This window comes from Phalangium opilio, unplaced genomic scaffold (genome assembly GCF_054372755.1).
Source record: "Phalangium opilio isolate 3A_F unplaced genomic scaffold, DU_Popi_V2 ptg000031l_1, whole genome shotgun sequence".
NCBI lineage: Eukaryota > Metazoa > Arthropoda > Arachnida > Opiliones > Phalangiidae > Phalangium > Phalangium opilio.
Genome location: NW_028324158.1, coordinates 1,648,965 through 1,673,244, shown reverse-complemented (window position 1 = coordinate 1,673,244; position 24,280 = coordinate 1,648,965). Strand labels below are relative to the sequence as shown.

General features: G+C 39.9%; 47 non-coding genes across 47 annotated transcripts; all 47 read right to left on the bottom strand.

Annotated features, from left to right (window-relative positions):
- Positions 1-276: 276 nt before the first annotated feature.
- On the bottom strand, positions 277-349 carry TRNAR-UCG (transfer RNA arginine (anticodon UCG)). Its single transcript has one exon. It is a non-coding gene; the product is annotated as a tRNA-Arg (tRNA).
- Positions 350-1,994: 1,645 nt separating this feature from the next.
- Positions 1,995-2,066, bottom strand: TRNAR-UCG (transfer RNA arginine (anticodon UCG)). Its single transcript has one exon. It is a non-coding gene; the product is annotated as a tRNA-Arg (tRNA).
- Positions 2,067-3,710: 1,644 nt separating this feature from the next.
- TRNAR-UCG (transfer RNA arginine (anticodon UCG)) lies at positions 3,711-3,783 on the bottom strand. The gene has a single exon. It is a non-coding gene; the product is annotated as a tRNA-Arg (tRNA).
- Positions 3,784-4,332: 549 nt separating this feature from the next.
- TRNAR-UCG (transfer RNA arginine (anticodon UCG)) lies at positions 4,333-4,404 on the bottom strand. Its single transcript has one exon. It is a non-coding gene; the product is annotated as a tRNA-Arg (tRNA).
- Positions 4,405-5,745: 1,341 nt separating this feature from the next.
- On the bottom strand, positions 5,746-5,818 carry TRNAR-UCG (transfer RNA arginine (anticodon UCG)). Its single transcript has one exon. It is a non-coding gene; the product is annotated as a tRNA-Arg (tRNA).
- Positions 5,819-6,060: 242 nt separating this feature from the next.
- TRNAR-UCG (transfer RNA arginine (anticodon UCG)) lies at positions 6,061-6,133 on the bottom strand. Its single transcript has one exon. It is a non-coding gene; the product is annotated as a tRNA-Arg (tRNA).
- Positions 6,134-6,682: 549 nt separating this feature from the next.
- Positions 6,683-6,754, bottom strand: TRNAR-UCG (transfer RNA arginine (anticodon UCG)). The gene has a single exon. It is a non-coding gene; the product is annotated as a tRNA-Arg (tRNA).
- Positions 6,755-8,095: 1,341 nt separating this feature from the next.
- Positions 8,096-8,168, bottom strand: TRNAR-UCG (transfer RNA arginine (anticodon UCG)). The gene has a single exon. It is a non-coding gene; the product is annotated as a tRNA-Arg (tRNA).
- Positions 8,169-8,410: 242 nt separating this feature from the next.
- On the bottom strand, positions 8,411-8,483 carry TRNAR-UCG (transfer RNA arginine (anticodon UCG)). Its single transcript has one exon. It is a non-coding gene; the product is annotated as a tRNA-Arg (tRNA).
- Positions 8,484-8,726: 243 nt separating this feature from the next.
- TRNAR-UCG (transfer RNA arginine (anticodon UCG)) lies at positions 8,727-8,799 on the bottom strand. The gene has a single exon. It is a non-coding gene; the product is annotated as a tRNA-Arg (tRNA).
- Positions 8,800-8,889: 90 nt separating this feature from the next.
- On the bottom strand, positions 8,890-8,962 carry TRNAR-UCG (transfer RNA arginine (anticodon UCG)). The gene has a single exon. It is a non-coding gene; the product is annotated as a tRNA-Arg (tRNA).
- A 242-nt stretch (positions 8,963-9,204) lies between these two features.
- Positions 9,205-9,277, bottom strand: TRNAR-UCG (transfer RNA arginine (anticodon UCG)). The gene has a single exon. It is a non-coding gene; the product is annotated as a tRNA-Arg (tRNA).
- A 243-nt stretch (positions 9,278-9,520) lies between these two features.
- TRNAR-UCG (transfer RNA arginine (anticodon UCG)) lies at positions 9,521-9,593 on the bottom strand. Its single transcript has one exon. It is a non-coding gene; the product is annotated as a tRNA-Arg (tRNA).
- A 90-nt stretch (positions 9,594-9,683) lies between these two features.
- TRNAR-UCG (transfer RNA arginine (anticodon UCG)) lies at positions 9,684-9,756 on the bottom strand. Its single transcript has one exon. It is a non-coding gene; the product is annotated as a tRNA-Arg (tRNA).
- Positions 9,757-9,999: 243 nt separating this feature from the next.
- Positions 10,000-10,072, bottom strand: TRNAR-UCG (transfer RNA arginine (anticodon UCG)). The gene has a single exon. It is a non-coding gene; the product is annotated as a tRNA-Arg (tRNA).
- A 90-nt stretch (positions 10,073-10,162) lies between these two features.
- TRNAR-UCG (transfer RNA arginine (anticodon UCG)) lies at positions 10,163-10,235 on the bottom strand. The gene has a single exon. It is a non-coding gene; the product is annotated as a tRNA-Arg (tRNA).
- Positions 10,236-11,710: 1,475 nt separating this feature from the next.
- On the bottom strand, positions 11,711-11,783 carry TRNAR-UCG (transfer RNA arginine (anticodon UCG)). Its single transcript has one exon. It is a non-coding gene; the product is annotated as a tRNA-Arg (tRNA).
- A 242-nt stretch (positions 11,784-12,025) lies between these two features.
- TRNAR-UCG (transfer RNA arginine (anticodon UCG)) lies at positions 12,026-12,098 on the bottom strand. The gene has a single exon. It is a non-coding gene; the product is annotated as a tRNA-Arg (tRNA).
- A 243-nt stretch (positions 12,099-12,341) lies between these two features.
- TRNAR-UCG (transfer RNA arginine (anticodon UCG)) lies at positions 12,342-12,414 on the bottom strand. Its single transcript has one exon. It is a non-coding gene; the product is annotated as a tRNA-Arg (tRNA).
- Positions 12,415-12,504: 90 nt separating this feature from the next.
- On the bottom strand, positions 12,505-12,577 carry TRNAR-UCG (transfer RNA arginine (anticodon UCG)). Its single transcript has one exon. It is a non-coding gene; the product is annotated as a tRNA-Arg (tRNA).
- A 242-nt stretch (positions 12,578-12,819) lies between these two features.
- Positions 12,820-12,892, bottom strand: TRNAR-UCG (transfer RNA arginine (anticodon UCG)). The gene has a single exon. It is a non-coding gene; the product is annotated as a tRNA-Arg (tRNA).
- An 873-nt stretch (positions 12,893-13,765) lies between these two features.
- On the bottom strand, positions 13,766-13,837 carry TRNAR-UCG (transfer RNA arginine (anticodon UCG)). The gene has a single exon. It is a non-coding gene; the product is annotated as a tRNA-Arg (tRNA).
- Positions 13,838-15,167: 1,330 nt separating this feature from the next.
- TRNAR-UCG (transfer RNA arginine (anticodon UCG)) lies at positions 15,168-15,240 on the bottom strand. Its single transcript has one exon. It is a non-coding gene; the product is annotated as a tRNA-Arg (tRNA).
- A 242-nt stretch (positions 15,241-15,482) lies between these two features.
- TRNAR-UCG (transfer RNA arginine (anticodon UCG)) lies at positions 15,483-15,555 on the bottom strand. The gene has a single exon. It is a non-coding gene; the product is annotated as a tRNA-Arg (tRNA).
- Positions 15,556-16,104: 549 nt separating this feature from the next.
- Positions 16,105-16,176, bottom strand: TRNAR-UCG (transfer RNA arginine (anticodon UCG)). The gene has a single exon. It is a non-coding gene; the product is annotated as a tRNA-Arg (tRNA).
- A 1,188-nt stretch (positions 16,177-17,364) lies between these two features.
- TRNAR-UCG (transfer RNA arginine (anticodon UCG)) lies at positions 17,365-17,437 on the bottom strand. Its single transcript has one exon. It is a non-coding gene; the product is annotated as a tRNA-Arg (tRNA).
- Positions 17,438-17,679: 242 nt separating this feature from the next.
- Positions 17,680-17,752, bottom strand: TRNAR-UCG (transfer RNA arginine (anticodon UCG)). The gene has a single exon. It is a non-coding gene; the product is annotated as a tRNA-Arg (tRNA).
- A 243-nt stretch (positions 17,753-17,995) lies between these two features.
- On the bottom strand, positions 17,996-18,068 carry TRNAR-UCG (transfer RNA arginine (anticodon UCG)). The gene has a single exon. It is a non-coding gene; the product is annotated as a tRNA-Arg (tRNA).
- Positions 18,069-18,158: 90 nt separating this feature from the next.
- TRNAR-UCG (transfer RNA arginine (anticodon UCG)) lies at positions 18,159-18,231 on the bottom strand. The gene has a single exon. It is a non-coding gene; the product is annotated as a tRNA-Arg (tRNA).
- Positions 18,232-18,473: 242 nt separating this feature from the next.
- TRNAR-UCG (transfer RNA arginine (anticodon UCG)) lies at positions 18,474-18,546 on the bottom strand. Its single transcript has one exon. It is a non-coding gene; the product is annotated as a tRNA-Arg (tRNA).
- Positions 18,547-19,868: 1,322 nt separating this feature from the next.
- TRNAR-UCG (transfer RNA arginine (anticodon UCG)) lies at positions 19,869-19,941 on the bottom strand. The gene has a single exon. It is a non-coding gene; the product is annotated as a tRNA-Arg (tRNA).
- A 241-nt stretch (positions 19,942-20,182) lies between these two features.
- On the bottom strand, positions 20,183-20,255 carry TRNAR-UCG (transfer RNA arginine (anticodon UCG)). Its single transcript has one exon. It is a non-coding gene; the product is annotated as a tRNA-Arg (tRNA).
- Positions 20,256-20,498: 243 nt separating this feature from the next.
- TRNAR-UCG (transfer RNA arginine (anticodon UCG)) lies at positions 20,499-20,571 on the bottom strand. Its single transcript has one exon. It is a non-coding gene; the product is annotated as a tRNA-Arg (tRNA).
- A 90-nt stretch (positions 20,572-20,661) lies between these two features.
- On the bottom strand, positions 20,662-20,734 carry TRNAR-UCG (transfer RNA arginine (anticodon UCG)). The gene has a single exon. It is a non-coding gene; the product is annotated as a tRNA-Arg (tRNA).
- A 243-nt stretch (positions 20,735-20,977) lies between these two features.
- TRNAR-UCG (transfer RNA arginine (anticodon UCG)) lies at positions 20,978-21,050 on the bottom strand. The gene has a single exon. It is a non-coding gene; the product is annotated as a tRNA-Arg (tRNA).
- Positions 21,051-21,140: 90 nt separating this feature from the next.
- On the bottom strand, positions 21,141-21,213 carry TRNAR-UCG (transfer RNA arginine (anticodon UCG)). Its single transcript has one exon. It is a non-coding gene; the product is annotated as a tRNA-Arg (tRNA).
- A 242-nt stretch (positions 21,214-21,455) lies between these two features.
- Positions 21,456-21,528, bottom strand: TRNAR-UCG (transfer RNA arginine (anticodon UCG)). Its single transcript has one exon. It is a non-coding gene; the product is annotated as a tRNA-Arg (tRNA).
- Positions 21,529-21,771: 243 nt separating this feature from the next.
- TRNAR-UCG (transfer RNA arginine (anticodon UCG)) lies at positions 21,772-21,844 on the bottom strand. Its single transcript has one exon. It is a non-coding gene; the product is annotated as a tRNA-Arg (tRNA).
- Positions 21,845-21,934: 90 nt separating this feature from the next.
- Positions 21,935-22,007, bottom strand: TRNAR-UCG (transfer RNA arginine (anticodon UCG)). Its single transcript has one exon. It is a non-coding gene; the product is annotated as a tRNA-Arg (tRNA).
- A 243-nt stretch (positions 22,008-22,250) lies between these two features.
- Positions 22,251-22,323, bottom strand: TRNAR-UCG (transfer RNA arginine (anticodon UCG)). Its single transcript has one exon. It is a non-coding gene; the product is annotated as a tRNA-Arg (tRNA).
- Positions 22,324-22,413: 90 nt separating this feature from the next.
- On the bottom strand, positions 22,414-22,486 carry TRNAR-UCG (transfer RNA arginine (anticodon UCG)). Its single transcript has one exon. It is a non-coding gene; the product is annotated as a tRNA-Arg (tRNA).
- A 242-nt stretch (positions 22,487-22,728) lies between these two features.
- On the bottom strand, positions 22,729-22,801 carry TRNAR-UCG (transfer RNA arginine (anticodon UCG)). The gene has a single exon. It is a non-coding gene; the product is annotated as a tRNA-Arg (tRNA).
- A 243-nt stretch (positions 22,802-23,044) lies between these two features.
- Positions 23,045-23,117, bottom strand: TRNAR-UCG (transfer RNA arginine (anticodon UCG)). The gene has a single exon. It is a non-coding gene; the product is annotated as a tRNA-Arg (tRNA).
- A 90-nt stretch (positions 23,118-23,207) lies between these two features.
- On the bottom strand, positions 23,208-23,280 carry TRNAR-UCG (transfer RNA arginine (anticodon UCG)). Its single transcript has one exon. It is a non-coding gene; the product is annotated as a tRNA-Arg (tRNA).
- Positions 23,281-23,523: 243 nt separating this feature from the next.
- Positions 23,524-23,596, bottom strand: TRNAR-UCG (transfer RNA arginine (anticodon UCG)). The gene has a single exon. It is a non-coding gene; the product is annotated as a tRNA-Arg (tRNA).
- Positions 23,597-23,686: 90 nt separating this feature from the next.
- Positions 23,687-23,759, bottom strand: TRNAR-UCG (transfer RNA arginine (anticodon UCG)). The gene has a single exon. It is a non-coding gene; the product is annotated as a tRNA-Arg (tRNA).
- Positions 23,760-24,001: 242 nt separating this feature from the next.
- TRNAR-UCG (transfer RNA arginine (anticodon UCG)) lies at positions 24,002-24,074 on the bottom strand. The gene has a single exon. It is a non-coding gene; the product is annotated as a tRNA-Arg (tRNA).
- Between the last annotated feature and the right edge of the window lie 206 nt (positions 24,075-24,280).

Here is a 24,280-nt window from a genome sequence, read left to right as displayed (position 1 = left end):
AGGCAGACGCGTTATCCATTGCGCCACAAGCCATTTAGAATGTAACAAAATGATATTGAAGCGTTGCAATATTAATAATTTGCCTGCTAAAAATCTGTTATAAAAGTAAATAGAGAGCTTGCCAAGACTCGAACCTGGAATTTTCTGCTTCGAAGGCAGACGCGTTATCAATTACGCCACAAGCCCATGCTTAGTCTTACAAAACATTTTTTCCAAACATTGTATTTATACGATATTTTCTTTTATGACGTATAAAAGACCTATAAAAATCAACACCGAGCTTGCCAGGACTCGAACCTGGAATCTTCTGGTTCGAAGGCAGACGCGTTATCCATTACGCCACAAGCCCGTGCTTTGTATTACAAAACATTTTTCTGAACCATGTATTTATACGATATTTTCTTTTATGACGTATAAAAGTCCCGTAAACATCAACACCGAGCTTGCCAGGACTCGAACCTGGAATCTTCTGCTCCGTAGGCAGACACGTTGTCCATTGCGCCACAAGCCAGTTAGAATCTAACAAAATGATATTGAAGCGTTGCAATATTAATAATTTGCCTGCTAGAAATATGTTATAAATGTAAATAACGAGCTTGCCAGGACTAGAACCAGGAATCTTCTGCTCCGTAGGCAGACACGTTGTCCATTGCGCCACAAGCCATTTAGAATGTAACAAAATGATATTGAAGCGTTGCAATATTAATAATTTGCCTGCTACAAATCTGTTATAAAAGTAAATAGAGAGCTTGCCAAGACTCGAACCTGGAATTTTCTGCTTCGAAGGCAGACGCGTTATCAATTACGCCACAAGCCCGTGCTTAGTCTTACAAAACATTTTTTCCAAACATTGTATTTATACGATATTTTCTTTTATGACGAATATAAGACCCTTAAATATCAACACCGAGCTTGCCAGGGCTCGAACCTGGAATCTTCTGCTCCGTAGACAGACGCGTTATCCATTGCGCCACAAGCCAGTTAGAGTCTAACAAAATGATATTGAAGCGTTGCAATATTATTAATTTGCCTGCTAGAAACAGTTATAAATGCAATTAACGAGCTTGCCAGGACTCGAACCAGGAATCTTCGGCTCCGTAGGCAGACACGTTGTCCATTGCGCCATAAGCCAGTTAGAATTTAGCAAAATGATATTGATGCGTTGCAATATTATTAATTTGCCTGCTAGAAATCTGTCATGAATGTAAATAACGAGCTTGCCAGTAGTCCAACCTGGAATCTTCTGCTCCGTAGGCAGACGCGTTATCCATTGCACCACAAGCCCGTTAGAGTCCGACAAAATGATATTTAAGCATTGGAATATTATTGATTTTCCTGCTAGAAACAGTTATAAATGCAAATAACGAGCTTGCCAGGACTCGAACCGGGAATCTTCTGCTCCGTAGGCAGACACGTTGTCCATTCCGCCACAAGCCAGTTAGAATGTAACAAAATGATATTGAAGCGTTGCAATAATATTAATCTGCCTGCTTTTGCCTGCTAGAAACAGTCATAAATGTAAAGAACGAGCTTGCCAGGACTCGAATCTGGAATCTTCTGCTTCGAAGGCAGACGCGTTATCCATTGCGCCACAACACGTTAGAGTCTGACAAAATGCTATTGAAGGATTGCAATATTATTTATTTGCCTTCTAATATATGCTAGAAATCTCTTATAAATGCAAATAAGGAGCTTGCCAGGACTCGAACCAGGAATCTTCTGCTCCGTAGGCAGACACGTTATCCATTGCGCCACAAACTAGTTAGAATCTAACAAAATGATAATGAAGCGTTGCAATATTAATAATTTGCCTGCTAGAAATCTGTTATAAATGTAAATAACGAGCTTGCCAGGACTAGAACCAGGAATCTTCTGCTCCGTAGGCAGACACGTTGTCCATTCCGCCACAAGCCAGTTAGAATGCAACAAAATGATATTGAAGCGTTGCAATATTAATAATTTGCCTGCTAGAAATCTGTTATAAATGTAAATAACGACCTTGCCAGGACTCGAACCTGGATTTTCTGCTTCGAAGGCAGACGCGTTATCAATTACGCCACAAGCCCGTGCTTTGTATTACAAAACATTTTTCCAAACATTGTATTTATACGATATTTTCTTTTATGACGTATATAAGACCCATAAATATCAACACCGAGCTTACCAGGACTCGAACCTTGAATCTTCTGCTCCGTAGGCAGACGCGTTATCCATTGCGCCACAAGCCAGTTAGAGCCTAACAAAATGATATTGAAGCGTTGCAATAATATTAATCTGCCTGCTTTTGCCTGCTAGAAACAGTCATAAATGTAAAGAACGAGCTTGCCAGGACTCGAATCTGGAGTCTTCTGCTTCGAAGGCAGACGCGTTATCCATTGCGCCACAACACGTTAGAGTCTGACAAAATGCTATTGAAGGATTGCAATATTATTTATTTGCCTTCTAATATATGCTAGAAATCTCTTATAAATGCAAATAACGAGCTTGCCAGGACTCGAACCAGCAATCTTCTGCTCCGTAGGCAGACACGTTGTCCATTGCGCCACAAGCCAGTTAGAATGTAACAAAATGATATTGAAGCGTTGCAATATTATTGATTTTCCTGCTAGAAACAGTTCTAAATGCAAATAACGAGCTTGCCAGGACTCGAACCAGGAATCTTCTGCTCCGTAGGCAGACACGTTGTCCATTGCGCCACAAGCCAGTTAGATTGTAACAAAATTATATTGTAGCGTTGCAATATTAATAATTTGCCTGCTAGAAATCTGTTATAAATGTAAATAACGAGCTTGCCAGGACTAGAACCAGGAATCTTCTGCTCCATAGGCAGACACGTTGTCCATTCCGCCACAAGCCAGTTAGAATGTAACAAAATTATGTTGAAGCGTTGCAATATTAATAATTTGCCTGCTAGAAATCTGTTATAAATGTAAATAACGAGCTTGCCAGTACTCCAACCTGGAATCTTCTGCTCCGTAGGCAGACGCGTTATCCATTGCACCAGAAGCCCGTTAGAGTCCGACAAAATGATATTGAAGCATTGCAATATTATTGATTTTCCTGCTAGAAACAGTTCTAAATGCAAATAACGAGCTTGCCAGGACTCGAACCAGGAATCTTCTGCTCCGTAGGCAGACACGTTGTCCATTGCGCCACAAGCCAGTTAGATTGTAACAAAATTATATTGAAGCGTTGCAATATTAATAATTTGCCTGCTAGAAATCTGTTATAAATGTAAATAACGAGCTTGCCAGGACTAGAACCAGGAATCTTCTGCTCCATAGGCAGACACGTTGTCCATTCCGCCACAAGCCAGTTAGAATGTAACAAAATTATGTTGAAGCGTTGCAATATTAATAATTTGCCTGCTAGAAATCTGTTATAAATGTAAATAACGAGCTTGCCAGGACTCGAACCTGGAATTTTCTGCTTCGAAGGCAGACGCGTTATCCATTACGCCACAAGCCAGTGCTTTGTATTACAAAACATTTTATCCAAACTTTGTATTTATACGATATTTTCTTTTATGACGTATATAAGACCCATAAATATCAACACCGAGCTTGCCAGGACTCGAACCTGGAATCTTCTGCTCCGTAGGCATACGCGTCATCCATTGCGACACAAGCCAGTTTGAGTCTAACAAAATGATATTGAAGCGTTGCAATATTATTAATTTGCCTGCTAGAAACAGTTATAAATGTAAAGAACGAGCTTGCCAGGACTCGAACCTGGAATCTTCTGCTTCGAAGGCAGACGCGTTATCCATTGCGCCACAAGCCCGTTAGAGTCTGACAAAATGCTATTGATGGATTGCAATATTATTTGTTTGCCTTCTAATATATGCTAGAAATCTGTTATAAATGTAAATAACGAGCTTGCCAGGACTCGAACCTGGAATCTTCTGCTCCGTAGGCAGACACGTTGTCCATTGCGCCACAAGCCAGTTACAATGTAACAAAATGATATTGAAGCCTTGCAATATTAATAATTTGCCTGCTAGAAATCTGTTATAAATGTAAATAACGAGCTTGACAGGACTCGAACCTGGAATTTTCTGCTTCGAAGGCAGACGCGTTATCCATTGCGCCACAAGCCAGTTAGAATCTAACAAAATGATAATGAAGCGTTGCAATATTAATAATTTGCCTGCTAGAAATCTGTTATAAATGTAAATAACGAGCTTGCCAGGACTAGAACCAGGAATCTTCTGCTCCGTAGGCAGACACGTTGTCCATTCCGCCACAAGCCAGTTAGAATGCAACAAAATGATATTGAAGCGTTGCAATATTAATAATTTGCCTGCTAGAAATCTGTTATAAATGTAAATAACGACCTTGCCAGGACTCGAACCTGGATTTTCTGCTTCGAAGGCAGACGCGTTATCCATTACGCCACAAGCCCGTGCTTTGTATTACAAAACATTTTTTCCAAACATTGTATTTATACGATATTTTCTTTTATGACGTATATAAGACCCATAAATATCAACACCGAGCTTACCAGGACTCGAACCTTGAATCTTCTGCTCCGTAGGCAGACGCGTTATCCATTGCGCCACAAGCCAGTTAGAGCCTAACAAAATGATATTGAAGCGTTGCAATAATATTAATCTGCCTGCTTTTGCCTGCTAGAAACAGTCATAAATGTAAAGAACGAGCTTGCCAGGACTCGAATCTGGAGTCTTCTGCTTCGAAGGCAGACGCGTTATCCATTGCGCCACAACACGTTAGAGTCTGACAAAATGCTATTGAAGGATTGCAATATTATTTATTTGCCTTCTAATATATGCTAGAAATCTCTTATAAATGCAAATAACGAGCTTGCCAGGACTCGAACCAGCAATCTTCTGCTCCGTAGGCAGACACGTTGTCCATTGCGCCACAAGCCAGTTAGAATGTAACAAAATGATATTGAAGCGTTGCAATATTAATAATTTGCCTGCTAGAAATCTGTTATAATTGTAAATAACGAGCTTGCCAGTACTCCAACCTGGAATCTTCTGCTCCGTAGGCAGACGCGTTATCCATTGCACCAGAAGCCCGTTAGAGTCCGACAAAATGATGTTGAAGCATTGCAATATTATTTATTTGCCTTCTAATATATGCTAGAAATCTCTTATAAATGCAAATAACGAGGTTGCCAGGACTCGAACCAGGAATCTGCTGCTCCGTAGGCAGACACGTTGTCCATTGCGCCACAAGCCAGTTAGAATGTAACAAAATGATATTGAAGCGTTGCAATATTAATAATTTGCCTGCTAGAAATCTGTTATAAATGTAAATAACGAGCTTGCCAGTACTCCAACCTGGAATCTTCTGCTCCGTAGGCATCCGCGTTATCCATTGCACCAGAAGCCCGTTAGAGTCCGACAAAATGATATTGAAGCATTGCAATATTATTGATTTTCCTGCTAGAAACAGTTCTAAATGCAAATAACGAGCTTGCCAGGACTCGAACCAGGAATCTTCTGCTCCGTAGGCAGACACGTTGTCCATTGCGCCACAAGCCAGTTAGATTGTAACAAAATTATATTGAAGCGTTGCAATATTAATAATTTGCCTGCTAGAAATCTGTTATAAATGTAAATAACGAGCTTGCCAGGACTAGAACCAGGAATCTTCTGCTCCATAGGCAGACACGTTGTCCATTCCGCCACAAGCCAGTAAGAATGTAACAAAATTTTGTTGAAGCGTTGCAATATTAATAATTTGCCTGCTAGAAATCTGTTATAAATGTAAATAACGAGCTTGCCAGGACTCGAACCTGGAATTTTCTGCTTCGAAGGCAGACGCGTTATCCATTACGCCACAAGCCCGTGCTTTGTATTACAAAACATTTTATCCAAACTTTGTATTTATACGATATTTTCTTTTATGACGTATATAAGACCCATAAATATCAACACCGAGCTTGCCAGGACTCGAACCTGGAATCTTCTGCTCCGTAGGCATACGCGTCATCCATTGCGCCACAAGCCAGTTTGAGTCTAACAAAATGATATTGAAGCGTTGCAATATTATTAATTTGCCTGCTAGAAACAGTTATAAATGTAAAGAACGAGCTTGCCAGGACTCGAACCTGGAATCTTCTGCTTCGAAGGCAGACGCGTTATCCATTGCGCCACAAGCCCGTTAGAGTCTGACAAAATGCTATTGATGGATTGCAATATTATTTGTTTGCCTTCTAATATATGCTAGAAATCTGTTATAAATGTAAATAACGAGCTTGCCAGGACTCGAACCTGGAATCTTCTGCTCCGTAGGCAGACACGTTGTCCATTGCGCCACAAGCCAGTTACAATGTAACAAAATGATATTGAAGCCTTGCAATATTAATAATTTGCCTGCTAGAAATCTGTTATAAATGTAAATAACGAGCTTGACAGGACTCGAACCTGGAATTTTCTGCTTCGAAGGCAGACGCGTTATCCATTGCGCCACAAGCCAGTTAGAATCTAACAAAATGATAATGAAGCGTTGCAATATTAATAATTTGCCTGCTAGAAATCTGTTATAAATGTAAATAACGAGCTTGCCAGGACTAGAACCAGGAATCTTCTGCTCCGTAGGCAGACACGTTGTCCATTCCGCCACAAGCCAGTTAGAATGCAACAAAATGATATTGAAGCGTTGCAATATTAATAATTTGCCTGCTAGAAATCTGTTATAAATGTAAATAACGACCTTGCCAGGACTCGAACCTGGATTTTCTGCTTCGAAGGCAGACGCGTTATCCATTACGCCACAAGCCCATGCTTTGTATTACAAAACATTTTTTCCAAACATTGTATTTATACGATATTTTCTTTTATGACGTATATAAGACCCATAAATATCAACACCGAGCTTACCAGGACTCGAACCTTGAATCTTCTGCTCCGTAGGCAGACGCGTTATCCATTGCGCCACAAGCCAGTTAGAGCCTAACAAAATGATATTGAAGCGTTGCAATAATATTAATCTGCCTGCTTTTGCCTGCTAGAAACAGTCATAAATGTAAAGAACGAGCTTGCCAGGACTCGAATCTGGAGTCTTCTGCTTCGAAGGCAGACGCGTTATCCATTGCGCCACAACACGTTAGAGTCTGACAAAATGCTATTGAAGGATTGCAATATTATTTATTTGCCTTCTAATATATGCTAGAAATCTCTTATAAATGCAAATAACGAGCTTGCCAGGACTCGAACCACCAATCTTCTGCTCCGTAGGCAGACACGTTGTCCATTGCGCCACAAGCCAGTTAGAATGTAACAAAATGATATTGAAGCGTTGCAATATTAATAATTTGCCTGCTAGAAATCTGTTATAATTGTAAATAACGAGCTTGCCAGTACTCCAACCTGGAATCTTCTGCTCCGTAGGCAGACGCGTTATCCATTGCACCAGAAGCCCGTTAGAGTGCGACAAAATGATGTTGAAGCATTGCAATATTATTTATTTGCCTTCTAATATATGCTAGAAATCTCTTATAAATGCAAATAACGAGGTTGCCAGGACTTGAACCAGGAATCTGCTGCTCCGTAGGCAGACACGTTGTCCATTGCGCCACAAGCCAGTTAGAATGTAACAAAATGATATTGAAGCGTTGCAATATTAATAATTTGCCTGCTAGAAATCTGTTATAAATGTAAATAACGAGCTTGCCAGTACTCCAACCTGGAATCTTCTGCTCCGTAGGCAGACGCGTTATCCATTGCACCAGAAGCCCGTTAGAGTCCGACAAAATGATATTGAAGCATTGCAATATTATTGATTTTCCTGCTAGAAACAGTTCTAAATGCAAATAACGAGCTTGCCAGGACTCGAACCAGGAATCTTCTGCTCCGTAGGCAGACACGTTGTCCATTGCGCCACAAGCCAGTTAGATTGTAACAAAATTATATTGAAGCGTTGCAATATTAATAATTTGCCTGCTAGAAATCTGTTATAAATGTAAATAACGAGCTTGCCAGGACTAGAACCAGGAATCTTCTGCTCCATAGGCAGACACGTTGTCCATTCCGCCACAAGCCAGTTAGAATGTAACAAAATTATGTTGAAGCGTTGCAATATTAATAATTTGCCTGCTAGAAATCTGTTATAAATGTAAATAACGAGCTTGCCAGGACTTGAACCTGGAATTTTCTGCTTCGAAGGCAGACGCGTTATCCATTACGCCACAAGCCCGTGCTTTGTATTACAAAACATTTTATCCAAACTTTGTATTTATACGATATTTTCTTTTATGACGTATATAAGACCCATAAATATCAACACCGAGCTTGCCAGGACTCGAACCTGGAATCTTCTGCTCCGTAGGCATACGCGTCATCCATTGCGCCACAAGCCAGTTTGAGTCTAACAAAATGATATTGAAGCGTTGCAATATTATTAATTTGCCTGCTAGAAACAGTTATAAATGTAAAGAACGAGCTTGCCAGGACTCGAACCTGGAATCTTCTGCTTCGAAGGCAGACGCGTTATCCATTGCGCCACAAGCCCGTTAGAGTCTGACAAAATGCTATTGATGGATTGCAATATTATTTGTTTGCCTTCTAATATATGCTAGAAATCTGTTATAAATGTAAATAACGAGCTTGCCAGGACTCGAACCTGGAATCTTCTGCTCCGTAGGCAGACACGTTGTCCATTGCGCCACAAGCCAGTTACAATGTAACAAAATGATATTGAAGCCTTGCAATATTAATAATTTGCCTGCTAGAAATCTGTTATAAATGTAAATAACGAGCTTGACAGGACTCGAACCTGGAATTTTCTGCTTCGAAGGCAGACGCGTTATCCATTACGCCACAAGCCCGTGCACTGTATTACAAAACATTTTTTCCAAACATTGTATTTATAAATTATTTTCTTTTATGACGTATAAAAGACCTATAAAAATCAACATCGAGCTTGCCAGGACTCGAACCTGGAATCTTCTGCTTCGAAGGCAGACGCGTTATCCATTACGCCACAAGCCCGTGCTTTGTATTACAAAACATTTTTTCCAAACATTGTATTTATAAGATATTTTCTTTTATGACGTATAAAAGACCTATAAAAATCAACACCGAGCTTGCCAGGATTCGAACCTGGAATCTTCTGCTCCGTAGGCAGACACGTTGTCCATTGCGCCAAAAGCAAGCTAGAATCTAACAAAATGATATTGAAGCCTTGCAATATTAATAATTTGCCTGCTAGAAACAGTTATAAATGTAAAGAACGAGCTTGCCAGGACTCGAACCTGGAATCTTCTGCTTCGAAGGCAGACGCGTTATCCATTGCGCCACAAGCCCGTTAGAGTCTGACAAAATGCTATTGATGGATTGCAATATTATTTGTTTGCCTTCTAATATATGCTAGAAATCTGTTATAAATGTAAATAACGAGCTTGCCAGGACTCGAACCTGGAATCTTCTGCTCCGTAGGCAGACACGTTGTCCATTGCGCCACAAGCCAGTTACAATGTAACAAAATGATATTGAAGCCTTGCAATATTAATAATTTGCCTGCTAGAAATCTGTTATAAATGTAAATAACGAGCTTGACAGGACTCGAACCTGGAATTTTCTGCTTCGAAGGCAGACGCGTTATCCATTACGCCACAAGCCCGTGCACTGTATTACAAAACATTTTTTCCAAACATTGTATTTATAAATTATTTTCTTTTATGACGTATAAAAGACCTATAAAAATCAACACCGAGCTTGCCAGGACTCGAACCTGGAATCTTCTGCTTCGAAGGCAGACGCGTTATCCATTACGCCACAAGCCCGTGCTTTGTATTACAAAACATTTTTTCCAAACATTGTATTTATAAGATATTTTCTTTTATGACGTATAAAAGACCTATAAAAATCAACACCGAGCTTGCCAGGATTCGAACCTGGAATCTTCTGCTCCGTAGGCAGACACGTTGTCCATTGCGCCAAAAGCAAGTTAGAATCTAACAAAATGATATTGAAGCCTTGCAATATTAATAATTTGCCTGCTAGAAATCTGTTATAAATGTAAATAACGAGCTTGACAGGACTCGAACCTGGAATTTTCTGCTTCGAAGGCAGACGCGTTATCCATTACGCCACAAGCCCGTGCACTGTATTACAAAACATTTTTTCCAAACATTGTATTTATAAATTATTTTCTTTTATGACGTATAAAAGACCTATAAAAATCAACACCGAGCTTGTCAGGACTCGAACCTGGAATCTTCTGCTTCGAAGGCAGACGCGTTATCCATTACGCCACAAGCCCGTGCTTTGTATTAAAAAACATTTTTTCCAAACATTGTATTTATAAGATATTTTCTTTTATGACGTATAAAAGACCTATAAAAATCAACACCGAGCTTGCCAGGATTCGAACCTGGAATCTTCTGCTCCGTAGGCAGACACGTTGTCCATTGCGCCAAAAGCAAGTTAGAATATAACAAAATGATATTGAAGCGTTGCAATATTAATAATTTGCCTGCTAGAAATCTGTTATAAATGTAAATAACGAGCTTGCCAGGACTCGAACCTGGAATCTTCTGCTCCGTAGGCAGACACTTTGTCCATTGCGCCACAAGCCAGTTAGAATCTATCAAAATGATATTGAAGCGTTGCAATATTAATAATTTGCCTGCTAGAAATCTGTTTAAATGTAAATAACGAGCTTGACAGGACTCGAACCTGGAATTTTCTGCTTCGAAGGCAGACGCGTTATTCTTTACGCCACAGGCCCTTGCTTTGTAATACAAAAAACGTTTTGCAAACATTGTATTTAAACGATATTTTCTTTTATGACGTATAAAATACCTATAAAAATCAACACCGAGCTTGCCAGGACTCGAACCTGGAATCTTCTGCTACGAAGGCGGACGCGTTATTCATTGCGCCACAAGCCCGTTAGAGTCTGACAAAATGCTATTGAAGAATTGCAATATTATTTATTTGCCTGCTAGAAATCTGTTATAAATGTAAATAACGAGCTTGCCAGGACTCGAACCTGGAATCTTCTGCTCCGTAGGCAGACACGTTGTCCATTGCGCCACAAGCCAGTTAGAATCTATCAAAATGATATTAAAGCGTTGCAATATTAATAATTTGCCTGCTAGAAATCTGTTATAAATGTAAATAACGAGCTTGCCAGGACTCGAACCTGGAATCTTCTGCTCCGTAGGCAGACACGTTGTCCATTGCGCCACAAGCCAGTTAAAATCTATCAAAATGATATTGAAGCGTTGCAATATTAATAATTTGCCTGCTAGAAATCTGTTATAAATGTAAATAACGAGCTTGCCAGTACTCCAACCTGGAAACTTCTGCTCCGTAGGCAGACGCGTTATCCATTGCACCAGAAGCCCGTTAGAGTCCGACAAAATGATATTGAAGCATTGCAATATTCTTGATTTTCCTGCTAGAAACAGTTCTAAATGCAAATAACGAGCTTGCCAGGACTCGAACCAGGAATCTTCTGCTCCGTAGGCAGACACGTTGTCCATTGCGCCACAAGCCAGTTAGATTGTAACAAAATTATATTGAAGCGTTGCAATATTAATAATTTGCCTGCTAGAAATCTGTTATAAATGTAAATAACGAGCTTGCCAGGACTAGAACCAGGAATCTTCTGCTCCATAGGCAGACACGTTGTCCATTCCGCCACAAGTCAGTTAGAATGTAACAAAATTATGTTGAAGCGTTGCAATATTAATAATTTGCCTGCTAGAAATCTGTTATAAATGTAAATAACAAGCTTGCCAGGACTCGAACCTGGAATTTTCTGCTTCGAAGGCAGACGCGTTATCCATTACGCCACAAGCCCGTGCTTTGTATTACAAAACATTTTATCCAAACTTTGTATTTATACGATATTTTCTTTTATGACGTATATAAGACCCATAAATATCAACACCGAGCTTGCCAGGACTCGAACCTGGAATCTTCTGCTCCGTAGGCATACGCGTCATCCATTGCGCCACAAGCCAGTTTGAGTCTAACAAAATGATATTGAAGCGTTGCAATATTATTAATTTGCCTGCTAGAAACAGTTATAAATGCAAAGAACGAGCTTGCCAGGACTCGAACCTGGAATCTTCTGCTTCGAAGGCAGACGCGTTATCCATTGCGCCACAAGCCCGTTAGAGTCTGACAAAATGCTATTGATGGATTGCAATATTATTTGTTTGCCTTCTAATATATGCTAGAAATCTGTTATAAATGTAAATAACGAGCTTGCCAGGACTCGAACCTGGAATCTTCTGCTCCGTAGGCAGACACGTTGTCCATTGCGCCACAAGCCAGTTACAATGTAACAAAATGATATTGAAGCCTTGCAATATTAATAATTTGCCTGCTAGAAATCTGTTATAAATGTAAATAACGAGCTTGACAGGACTCGAACCTGGAATTTTCTGCTTCGAAGGCAGACGCGTTATCCATTACGCCACAAGCCCGTGCACTGTATTACAAAACATTTTTTCCAAACATTGTATTTATAAATTATTTTCTTTTATGACGTATAAAAGACCTATAAAAATCAACACCGAGCTTGCCAGGACTCGAACCTGGAATCTTCTGCTTCGAAGGCAGACGCGTTATCCATTACGCCACAAGCCCGTGCTTTGTATTACAAAACATTTTTTCCAAACATTGTATTTATAAGATATTTTCTTTTATGACGTATAAAAGACCTATAAAAATCAACACCGAGCTTGCCAGGATTCGAACCTGGAATCTTCTGCTCCGTAGGCAGACACGTTGTCCATTGCGCCAAAAGCAAGCTAGAATCTAACAAAATGATATTGAAGCCTTGCAATATTAATAATTTGCCTGCTAGAAACAGTTATAAATGTAAAGAACGAGCTTGCCAGGACTCGAACCTGGAATCTTCTGCTTCGAAGGCAGACGCGTTATCCATTGCGCCACAAGCCCGTTAGAGTCTGACAAAATGCTATTGATGGATTGCAATATTATTTGTTTGCCTTCTAATATATGCTAGAAATCTGTTATAAATGTAAATAACGAGCTTGCCAGGACTCGAACCTGGAATCTTCTGCTCCGTAGGCAGACACGTTGTCCATTGCGCCACAAGCCAGTTACAATGTAACAAAATGATATTGAAGCGTTGCAATATTAATAATTTGCCTGCTAGAAATCTGTTATAAATGTAAATAACGAGCTTGCCAGTACTCTAACCTGGAATCTTCTGCTCCGTAGGCAGACGCGTTATCCATTGCGCCACAAGCCAGTTAGAGCCTAACAAAATGATATTGAAGCGTTGCAATAATATTAATCTGCCTGCTTTTGCCTGCTAGAAACAGTCATAAATGTAAAGAACGAGCTTGCCAGGACTCGAATCTGGAATCTTCTGCTTCGAAGGCAGACGCGTTATCCATTGCGCCACAACACGTTAGAGTCTGACAAAATGCTATTGAAGGATTGCAATATTATTTATTTGCCTTCTAATATATGCTAGAAATCTCTTATAAATGCAAATAAGGAGCTTGCCAGGACTCGAACCAGGAATCTTCTGCTCCGTAGGCAGACACGTTATCCATTGTGCCACAAACTAGTTAGAATCTAACAAAATGATAATGAAGCGTTGCAATATTAATAATTTGCCTGCTAGAAATCTGTTATAAATGTAAATAACGAGCTTGCCAGGACTAGAACCAGGAATCTTCTGCTCCGTAGGCAGACACGTTGTCCATTCCGCCACAAGCCAGTTAGAATGCAACAAAATGATATTGAAGCGTTGCAATATTAATAATTTGCCTGCTAGAAATCTGTTATAAATGTAAATAACGACCTTGCCAGGACTCGAACCTGGATTTTCTGCTTCGAAGGCAGACGCGTTATCCATTACGCCACAAGCCCGTGCTTTGTATTACAAAACATTTTTTCCAAACATTGTATTTATACGATATTTTCTTTTATGACGTATATAAGACCCATAAATATCAACACCGAGCTTACCAGGACTCGAACCTTGAATCTTCTGCTCCGTAGGCAGACGCGTTATCCATTGCGCCACAAGCCAGTTAGAGCCTAACAAAATGATATTGAAGCGTTGCAATAATATTAATCTGCCTGCTTTTGCCTGCTAGAAACAGTCATAAATGTAAAGAACGAGCTTGCCAGGACTCGAATCAGGAGTCTTCTGCTTCGAAGGCAGACGCGTTATCCATTGCGCCACAACACGTTAGAGTCTGACAAAATGCTATTGAAGGATTGCAATATTATTTATTTGCCTTCTAATATATGCTAGAAATCTCTTATAAATGCAAATAACGAGCTTGCCAGGACTCGAACCAGCAATCTTCTGCTCCGTAGGCAGACACGTTGTCCATTGCGCCACAAGCCAGTTAGAATGTAACAAAATGATATTGAAGCGTTGCAATATTATTGATTTTCCTGCTAGAAACAGTTCTAAATGCAAATAACGAGCTTGCCAGGACTCGAACCAGGAATCTTCTGCTCCGTAGGCAGACACGTTGTCCATTGCGCCACAAGCCAGTTAGATTGTAACAAAATTATATTGTAGCGTTGCAATATTAATAATTTGCCTGCTAGAAATCTGTTATAAATGTAAATAACGAGCTTGCCAGGACTAGAACCAGGAATCTTCTGCTCCATAGGCAGACACGTTGTCCATTCCGCCACAAGCCAGTTAGAATGTAACAAAATTATGTTGAAGCGTTGCAATATTAATAATTTGCCTGCTAGAAATCTGTTATAAATGTAAATAACGAGCTTGCCAGTACTCCAACCTGGAATCTTCTGCTCCGTAGGCAGACGCGTTATCCATTGCACCAGAAGCCCGTTAGAGTCCGACAAAATGATATTGAAGCATTGCAATATTATTGATTTTCCTGCTAGAAACAGTTCTAAATGCAAATAACGAGCTTGCCAGGACTCGAACCAGGAATCTTCTGCTCCGTAGGCAGACACGTTGTCCATTGCGCCACAAGCCAGTTAGATTGTAACAAAATTATATTGAAGCGTTGCAATATTAATAATTTGCCTGCTAGAAATCTGTTATAAATGTAAATAACGAGCTTGCCAGGACTAGAACCAGGAATCTTCTGCTCCATAGGCAGACACGTTGTCCATTCCGCCACAAGCCAGTTAGAATGTAACAAAATTATGTTGAAGCGTTGCAATATTAATAATTTGCCTGCTAGAAATCTGTTATAAATGTAAATAACGAGCTTGCCAGGACTCGAACCTGGAATTTTCTGCTTCGAAGGCAGACGCGTTATCCATTACGCCACAAGCCCGTGCTTTGTATTACAAAACATTTTATCCAAACTTTGTATTTATACGATATTTTCTTTTATGACGTATATAAGACCCATAAATATCAACACCGAGCTTGCCAGGACTCGAACCTGGAATCTTCTGCTCCGTAGGCATACGCGTCATCCATTGCGACACAAGCCAGTTTGAGTCTAACAAAATGATATTGAAGCGTTGCAATATTATTAATTTGCCTGCTAGAAACAGTTATAAATGTAAAGAACGAGCTTGCCAGGACTCGAACCTGGAATCTTCTGCTTCGAAGGCAGACGCGTTATCCATTGCGCCACAAGCCCGTTAGAGTCTGACAAAATGCTATTGACGGATTGCAATATTATTTGTTTGCCTTCTAATATATGCTAGAAATCTGTTATAAATGTAAATAACGAGCTTGCCAGGACTCGAACCTGGAATCTTCTGCTCCGTAGGCAGACACGTTGTCCATTGCGCCACAAGCCAGTTACAATGTAACAAAATGATATTGAAGCCTTGCAATATTAATAATTTGCCTGCTAGAAATCTGTTATAAATGTAAATAACGAGCTTGACAGGAGTCGAACCTGGAATTTTCTGCTTCGAAGGCAGACGCGTTATCCATTGCGCCACAAGCCAGTTAGAATCTAACAAAATGATAATGAAGCGTTGCAATATTAATAATTTGCCTGCTAGAAATCTGTTATAAATGTAAATAACGAGCTTGCCAGGACTAGAACCAGGAATCTTCTGCTCCGTAGGCAGACACGTTGTCCATTCCGCCACAAGCCAGTTAGAATGCAACAAAATGATATTGAAGCGTTGCAATATTAATAATTTGCCTGCTAGAAATCTGTTATAAATGTAAATAACGACCTTGCCAGGACTCGAACCTGGATTTTCTGCTTCGAAGGCAGACGCGTTATCCATTACGCCACAAGCCCGTGCTTTGTATTACAAAACATTTTTTCCAAACATTGTATTTATACGATATTTTCTTTTATGACGTATATAAGACCCATAAATATCAACACCGAGCTTACCAGGACTCGAACCTTGAATCTTCTGCTCCGTAGGCAGACGCGTTATCCATTGCGCCACAAGCCAGTTAGAGCCTAACAAAATGATATTGAAGCGTTGCAATAATATTAATCTGCCTGCTTTTGCCTGCTAGAAACAGTCATAAATGTAAAGAACGAGCTTGCCAGGACTCGAATCTGGAGTCTTCTGCTTCGAAGGCAGACGCGTTATCCATTGCGCCACAACACGTTAGAGTCTGACAAAATGCTATTGAAGGATTGCAATATTATTTATTTGCCTTCTAATATATGCTAGAAATCTCTTATAAATGTAAATAACGAGCTTGCCAGGACTCGAACCAGCAATCTTCTGCTCCGTAGGCAGACACGTTGTCCATTGCGCCACAAGCCAGTTAGAATGTAACAAAATGATATTGAAGCGTTGCAATATTAATAATTTGCCTGCTAGAAATCTGTTATAATTGTAAATAACGAGCTTGCCATTACTCCAACCTGGAATCTTCTGCTCCGTAGGCAGACGCGTTATCCATTGCACCAGAAGCCCGTTAGAGTGCGACAAAATGATGTTGAAGCATTGCAATATTATTTATTTGCCTTCTAATATATGCTAGAAATCTCTTATAAATGCAAATAACGAGGTTGCCAGGACTTAAACCAGGAATCTGCTGCTCCGTAGGCAGACACGTTGTCCATTGCGCCACAAGCCAGTTAGAATGTAACAAAATGATATTGAAGCGTTGCAATATTAATAATTTGCCTGCTAGAAATCTGTTATAAATGTAAATAACGAGCTTGCCAGTACTCCAACCTGGAATCTTCTGCTCCGTAGGCAGACGCGTTATCCATTGCACCAGAAGCCCGTTAGAGTCCGACAAAATGATATTGAAGCATTGCAATATTATTGATTTTCCTGCTAGAAACAGTTCTAAATGCAAATAACGAGCTTGCCAGGACTCGAACCAGGAATCTTCTGCTCCGTAGGCAGACACGTTGTCCATTGCGCCACAAGCCAGTTAGATTGTAACAAAATTATATTGAAGCGTTGCAATATTAATAATTTGCCTGCTAGAAATCTGTTATAAATGTAAATAACGAGCTTGCCAGGACTCGAACCTGGAATTTTCTGCTTCGAAGGCAGACGCGTTATCCATTACGCCACAAGCCCGTGCTTTGTATTACAAAACATTTTATCCAAACTTTGTATTTATACGATATTTTCTTTTATGACGTATATAAGACCCATAAATATCAACACCGAGCTTGCCAGGACTCGAACCTGGAATCTTCTTCTCCGTAGGCATACGCGTCATCCATTGCGCCACAAGCCAGTTTGAGTCTAACAAAATGATATTGAAGCGTTGCAATATTATTAATTTGCCTGCTAGAAACAGTTATAAATGTAAAGAACGAGCTTGCCAGGACTCGAACCTGGAATCTTCTGCTTCGAAGGCAGACGCGTTATCCATTGCGCCACAAGCCCGTTAGAGTCTGACAAAATGCTATTGATGGATTGCAATATTATTTGTTTGCCTTCTAATATATGCTAGAAATCTGTTATAAATGTAAATAACGAGCTTGCCAGGACTCGAACCTGGAATCTTCTGCTCCGTAGGCAGACACGTTGTCCATTGCGCCACAAGCCAGTTACAATGTAACAAAATGATATTGAAGCCTTGCAATATTAATAATTTGCCTGCTAGAAATCTGTTATAAATGTAAATAACGAGCTTGACAGGACTCGAACCTGGAATTTTCTGCTTCGAAGGCAGACGCGTTATCCATTACGCCACAAGCCCGTGCACTGTATTACAAAACATTTTTTCCAAACATTGTATTTATAAATTATTTTCTTTTATGACGTATAAAAGACCTATAAAAATCAACATCGAGCTTGCCAGGACTCGAACCTGGAATCTTCTGCTTCGAAGGCAGACGCGTTATCCATTACGCCACAAGCCCGTGCTTTGTATTACAAAACATTTTTTCCAAACATTGTATTTATAAGATATTTTCTTTTATGACGTATAAAAGACCTATAAAAATCAACACCGAGCTTGCCAGGATTCGAACCTGGAATCTTCTGCTCCGTAGGCAGACACGTTGTCCATTGCGCCAAAAGCAAGCTAGAATCTAACAAAATGATATTGAAGCCTTGCAATATTAATAATTTGCCTGCTAGAAACAGTTATAAATGTAAAGAACGAGCTTGCCAGGACTCGAACCTGGATTCTTCTGCTTCGAAGGCAGACGCGTTATCCATTGCGCCACAAGCCCGTTAGAGTCTGACAAAATGCTATTGATGGATTGCAATATTATTTGTTTGCCTTCTAATATATGCTAGAAATCTGTTATAAATGTAAATAACGAGCTTGCCAGGACTCGAACCTGGAATCTTCTGCTCCGTAGGCAGACACTTTGTCCATTGCGCCACAAGCCAGTTAGAATCTATCAAAATGATATTGAAGCGTTGCAATATTAATAATTTGCCTGCTAGAAATCTGTTTAAATGTAAATAACGAGCTTGACAGGACTCGAACCTGGAATTTTCTGCTTCGAAGGCAGACGCGTTATTCTTTACGCCACAGGCCCTTGCTTTGTAATACAAAAAACGTTTTGCAAACATTGTATTTAAACGATATTTTCTTTTATGACGTATAAAATACCTATAAAAATCAACACCGAGCTTGCCAGGACTCGAACCTGGAATCTTCTGCTACGAAGGCGGACGCGTTATTCATTGCGCCACAAGCCCGTTAGAGTCTGACAAAATGCTATTGAAGAATTGCAATATTATTTATTTGCCTGCTAGAAATCTGTTATAAATGTAAATAACGAGCTTGCCAGGACTCGAACCTGGAATCTTCTGCTCCGTAGGCAGACACGTTGTCCATTGCGCCACAAGCCAGTTAGAATCTATCAAAATGATATTAAAGCGTTGCAATATTAATAATTTGCCTGCTAGAAATCTGTTATAAATGTAAATAACGAGCTTGCCAGGACTCGAACCTGGAATCTTCTGCTCCGTAGGCAGACACGTTGTCCATTGCGCCACAAGCCAGTTAAAATCTATCAAAATGATATTGAAGCGTTGCAATATTAATAATTTCCCTGCTAGAAATCTGTTATAAATGTAAATAACGAGCTTGCCAGTACTCCAACCTGGAAACTTCTGCTCCGTAGGCAGACGCGTTATCCATTGCACCAGAAGCCCGTTAGAGTCCGACAAAATGATATTGAAGCATTGCAATATTCTTGATTTTCCTGCTAGAAACAGTTCTAAATGCAAATAACGAGCTTGACAGGACTCGAACCAGGAATCTTCTGCTCCGTAGGCAGACACGTTGTCCATTGCGCCACAAGCCAGTTAGATTGTAACAAAATTATATTGAAGCGTTGCAATATTAATAATTTGCCTGCTAGAAATCTGTTATAAATGTAAATAACGAGCTTGCCAGGACTAGAACCAGGAATCTTCTGCTCCATAGGCAGACACGTTGTCCATTCCGCCACAAGCCAGTTAGAATGTAACAAAATTATGTTGAAGCGTTGCAATATTAATAATTTGCCTGCTAGAAATCTGTTATAAATGTAAATAACGAGCTTGCCAGGACTCGAACCTGGAATTTTCTGCTTCGAAGGCAGACGCGTTATCCATTACGCCACAAGCCCGTGCTTTGTATTACAAAACATTTTATCCAAACTTTGTATTTATACGATATTTTCTTTTATGACGTATATAAGACCCATAAATATCAACACCGAGCTTGCCAGGACTCGAACCTGGAATCTTCTGCTCCGTAGGCATACGCGTCATCCATTGCGCCACAAGCCAGTTTGAGTCTAACAAAATGATATTGAAGCGTTGCAATATTATTAATTTGCTGCTAGAAACAGTTATAAATGTAAAGAACGAGCTTGCCAGGACTCGAACCTGGAATCTTCTGCTTCGAAGGCAGACGCGTTATCCATTGCGCCACAAGCCCGTTAGAGTCTGACAAAATGCTATTGATGGATTGCAATATTATTTGTTTGCCTTCAAATATATGCTAGAAATCTGTTATAAATGTAAATAACGAGCTTGCCAGGACTCGAACCTGGAATCTTCTGCTCCGTAGGCAGACACGTTGTCCATTGCGCCACAAGCCAGTTACAATGTAACAAAATGATATTGAAGCCTTGCAATATTAATAATTTGCCTGCTAGAAATCTGTTATAAATGTAAATAACGAGCTTGACAGGACTCGAACCTGGAATTTTCTGCTTCGAAGGCAGACGCGTTATCCATTACGCCACAAGCCCGTGCACTGTATTACAAAACATTTTTTCCAAACATTGTATTTATAAATTATTTTCTTTTATGACGTATAAAAGACCTATAAAAATCAACATCGAGCTTGCCAGGACTCGAACCTGGAATCTTCTGCTTCGAAGGCAGACGCGTTATCCATTGCGCCACAAGCCCGTTAGAGTCTGACAAAATGCTATTGATGGATTGCAATATTATTTGTTTGCCTTCTAATATATGCTAGAAATCTGTTATAAATGTAAATAACGAGCTTGCCAGGACTCGAACCTGGAATCTTCTGCTCCGTAGGCAGACACGTTGTCCATTGCGCCACAAGCCAGTTACAATGTAACAAAATGATATTGAAGCCTTGCAATATTAATAATTTGCCTGCTAGAAATCTGTTATAAATGTAAAAAACGAGCTTGACAGGACTCGAACCTGGAATTTTCTGCTTCGAAGGCAGACGCGTTATCCATTACGCCACAAGCCCATGCACTGTATTACAAAACATTTTTTCCAAACATTGTATTTATAAATTATTTTCTTTTATGACGTATAAAAGACCTATAAAAATCAACACCGAGCTTGCCAGGACTCGAACCTGGAATCTTCTGCTTCGAAGGCAGACGCGTTATCCATTACGCCACAAGCCCGTGCTTTGTATTACAAAACATTTTTTCCAAACATTGTATTTATAAGATATTTTCTTTTATGACGTATAAAAGACCTATAAAAATCAACACCGAGCTTGCCAGGATTCGAACCTGGAATCTTCTGCTCCGTAGGCAGACACGTTGTCCATTGCGCCAAAAGCAAGCTAGAATCTAACAAAATGATATTGAAGCCTTGCAATATTAATAATTTGCCTGCTAGAAACAGTTATAAATGTAAAGAACGAGCTTGCCAGGACTCGAACCTGGAATCTTCTGCTTCGAAGGCAGACGCGTTATCCATTGCGCCACAAGCCCGTTAGAGTCTGACAAAATGCTATTGATGGATTGCAATATTATTTGTTTGCCTTCAAATATATGCTAGAAATCTGTTATAAATGTAAATAACGAGCTTGCCAGGACTCGAACCTGGAATCTTCTGCTCCGTAGGCAGACACGTTGTCCATTGCGCCACAAGCCAGTTACAATGTAACAAAATGATATTGAAGCCTTGCAATATTAATAATTTGCCTGCTAGAAATCTGTTATAAATGTAAATAACGAGCTTGACAGGACTCGAACCTGGAATTTTCTGCTTCGAAGGCAGACGCGTTATCCATTACGCCACAAGCCCGTGCACTGTATTACAAAACATTTTTTCCAAACATTGTATTTATAAATTATTTTCTTTTATGACGTATAAAAGACCTATAAAAATCAACATCGAGCTTGCCAGGACTCGAACCTGGAATCTTCTGCTTCGAAGGCAGACGCGTTATCCATTGCGCCACAAGCCCGTTAGAGTCTGACAAAATGCTATTGATGGATTGCAATATTATTTGTTTGCCTTCTAATATATGCTAGAAATCTGTTATAAATGTAAATAACGAGCTTGCCAGGACTCGAACCTGGAATCTTCTGCTCCGTAGGCAGACACGTTGTCCATTGCGCCACAAGCCAGTTACAATGTAACAAAATGATATTGAAGCCTTGCAATATTAATAATTTGCCTGCTAGAAATCTGTTATAAATGTAAATAACGAGCTTGACAGGACTCGAACCTGGAATTTTCTGCTTCGAAGGCAGACGCGTTATCCATTACGCCACAAGCCCGTGCACTGTATTACAAAACATTTTTTCCAAACATTGTATTTATAAATTATTTTCTTTTATGACGTATAAAAGACCTATAAAAATCAACACCGAGCTTGCCAGGACTCGAACCTGGAATCTTCTGCTTCGAAGGCAGACGCGTTATCCATTACGCCACAAGCCCGTGCTTTGTATTACAAAACATTTTTTCCAAACATTGTATTTATAAGATATTTTCTTTTATGACGTATAAAAGACCTATAAAAATCAACACCGAGCTTGCCAGGATTCGAACCTGGAATCTTCTGCTCCGTAGGCAGACACGTTGTCCATTGCGCCAAAAGCAAGCTAGAATCTAACAAAATGATATTGAAGCCTTGCAATATTAATAATTTGCCTGCTAGAAACAGTTATAAATGTAAAGAACGAGCTTGCCAGGACTCGAACCTGGAATCTTCTGCTTCGAAGGCAGACGCGTTATCCATTGCGCCACAAGCCCGTTAGAGTCTGACAAAATGCTATTGATGGATTGCAATATTATTTGTTTGCCTTCTAATATATGCTAGAAATCTGTTATAAATGTAAATAACGAGCTTGCCAGGACTCGAACCTGGAATCTTCTGCTCCGTAGGCAGACACGTTGTCCATTGCGCCACAAGCCAGTTACAATGTAACAAAATGATATTGAAGCCTTGCAATATTAATAATTTGCCTGCTAGAAATCTGTTATAAATGTAAATAACGAGCTTGACAGGACTCGAACCTGGAATTTTCTGCTTCGAAGGCAGACGCGTTATCCATTACGCCACAAGCCCGTGCACTGTATTACAAAACATTTTTTCCAAACATTGTATTTATAAATTATTTTCTTTTATGACGTATAAAAGACCTATAAAAATCAACATCGAGCTTGCCAGGACTCGAACCTGGAATCTTCTGCTTCGAAGGCAGACGCGTTATCCATTGCGCCACAAGCCCGTTAGAGTCTGACAAAATGCTATTGATGGATTGCAATATTATTTGTTTGCCTTCTAATATATGCTAGAAATCTGTTATAAATGTAAATAACGAGCTTGCCAGGACTCGAACCTGGAATCTTCTGCTCCGTAGGCAGACACGTTGTCCATTGCGCCACAAGCCAGTTACAATGTAACAAAATGATATTGAAGCCTTGCAATATTAATAATTTGCCTGCTAGAAATCTGTTATAAATGTAAATAACGAGCTTGACAGGACTCGAACCTGGAATTTTCTGCTTCGAAGGCAGACGCGTTATCCATTACGCCACAAGCCCGTGCACTGTATTACAAAACATTTTTTCCAAACATTGTATTTATAAATTATTTTCTTTTATGACGTATAAAAGACCTATAAAAATCAACACCGAGCTTGCCAGGACTCGAACCTGGAATCTTCTGCTTCGAAGGCAGACGCGTTATCCATTACGCCACAAGCCCGTGCTTTGTATTACAAAACATTTTTTCCAAACATTGTATTTATAAGATATTTTCTTTTATGACGTATAAAAGACCTATAAAAATCAACACCGAGCTTGCCAGGATTCGAACCTGGAATCTTCTGCTCCGTAGGCAGACACGTTGTCCATTGCGCCAAAAGCAAGCTAGAATCTAACAAAATGATATTGAAGCCTTGCAATATTAATAATTTGCCTGCTAGAAACAGTTATAAATGTAAAGAACGAGCTTGCCAGGACTCGAACCTGGAATCTTCTGCTTCGAAGGCAGACGCGTTATCCATTGCGCCACAAGCCCGTTAGAGTCTGACAAAATGCTATTGATGGATTGCAATATTATTTGTTTGCCTTCTAATATATGCTAGAAATCTGTTATAAATGTAAATAACGAGCTTGCCAGGACTCGAACCTGGAATCTTCTGCTCCGTAGGCAGACACGTTGTCCATTGCGCCACAAGCCAGTTACAATGTAACAAAATGATATTGAAGCCTTGCAATATTAAT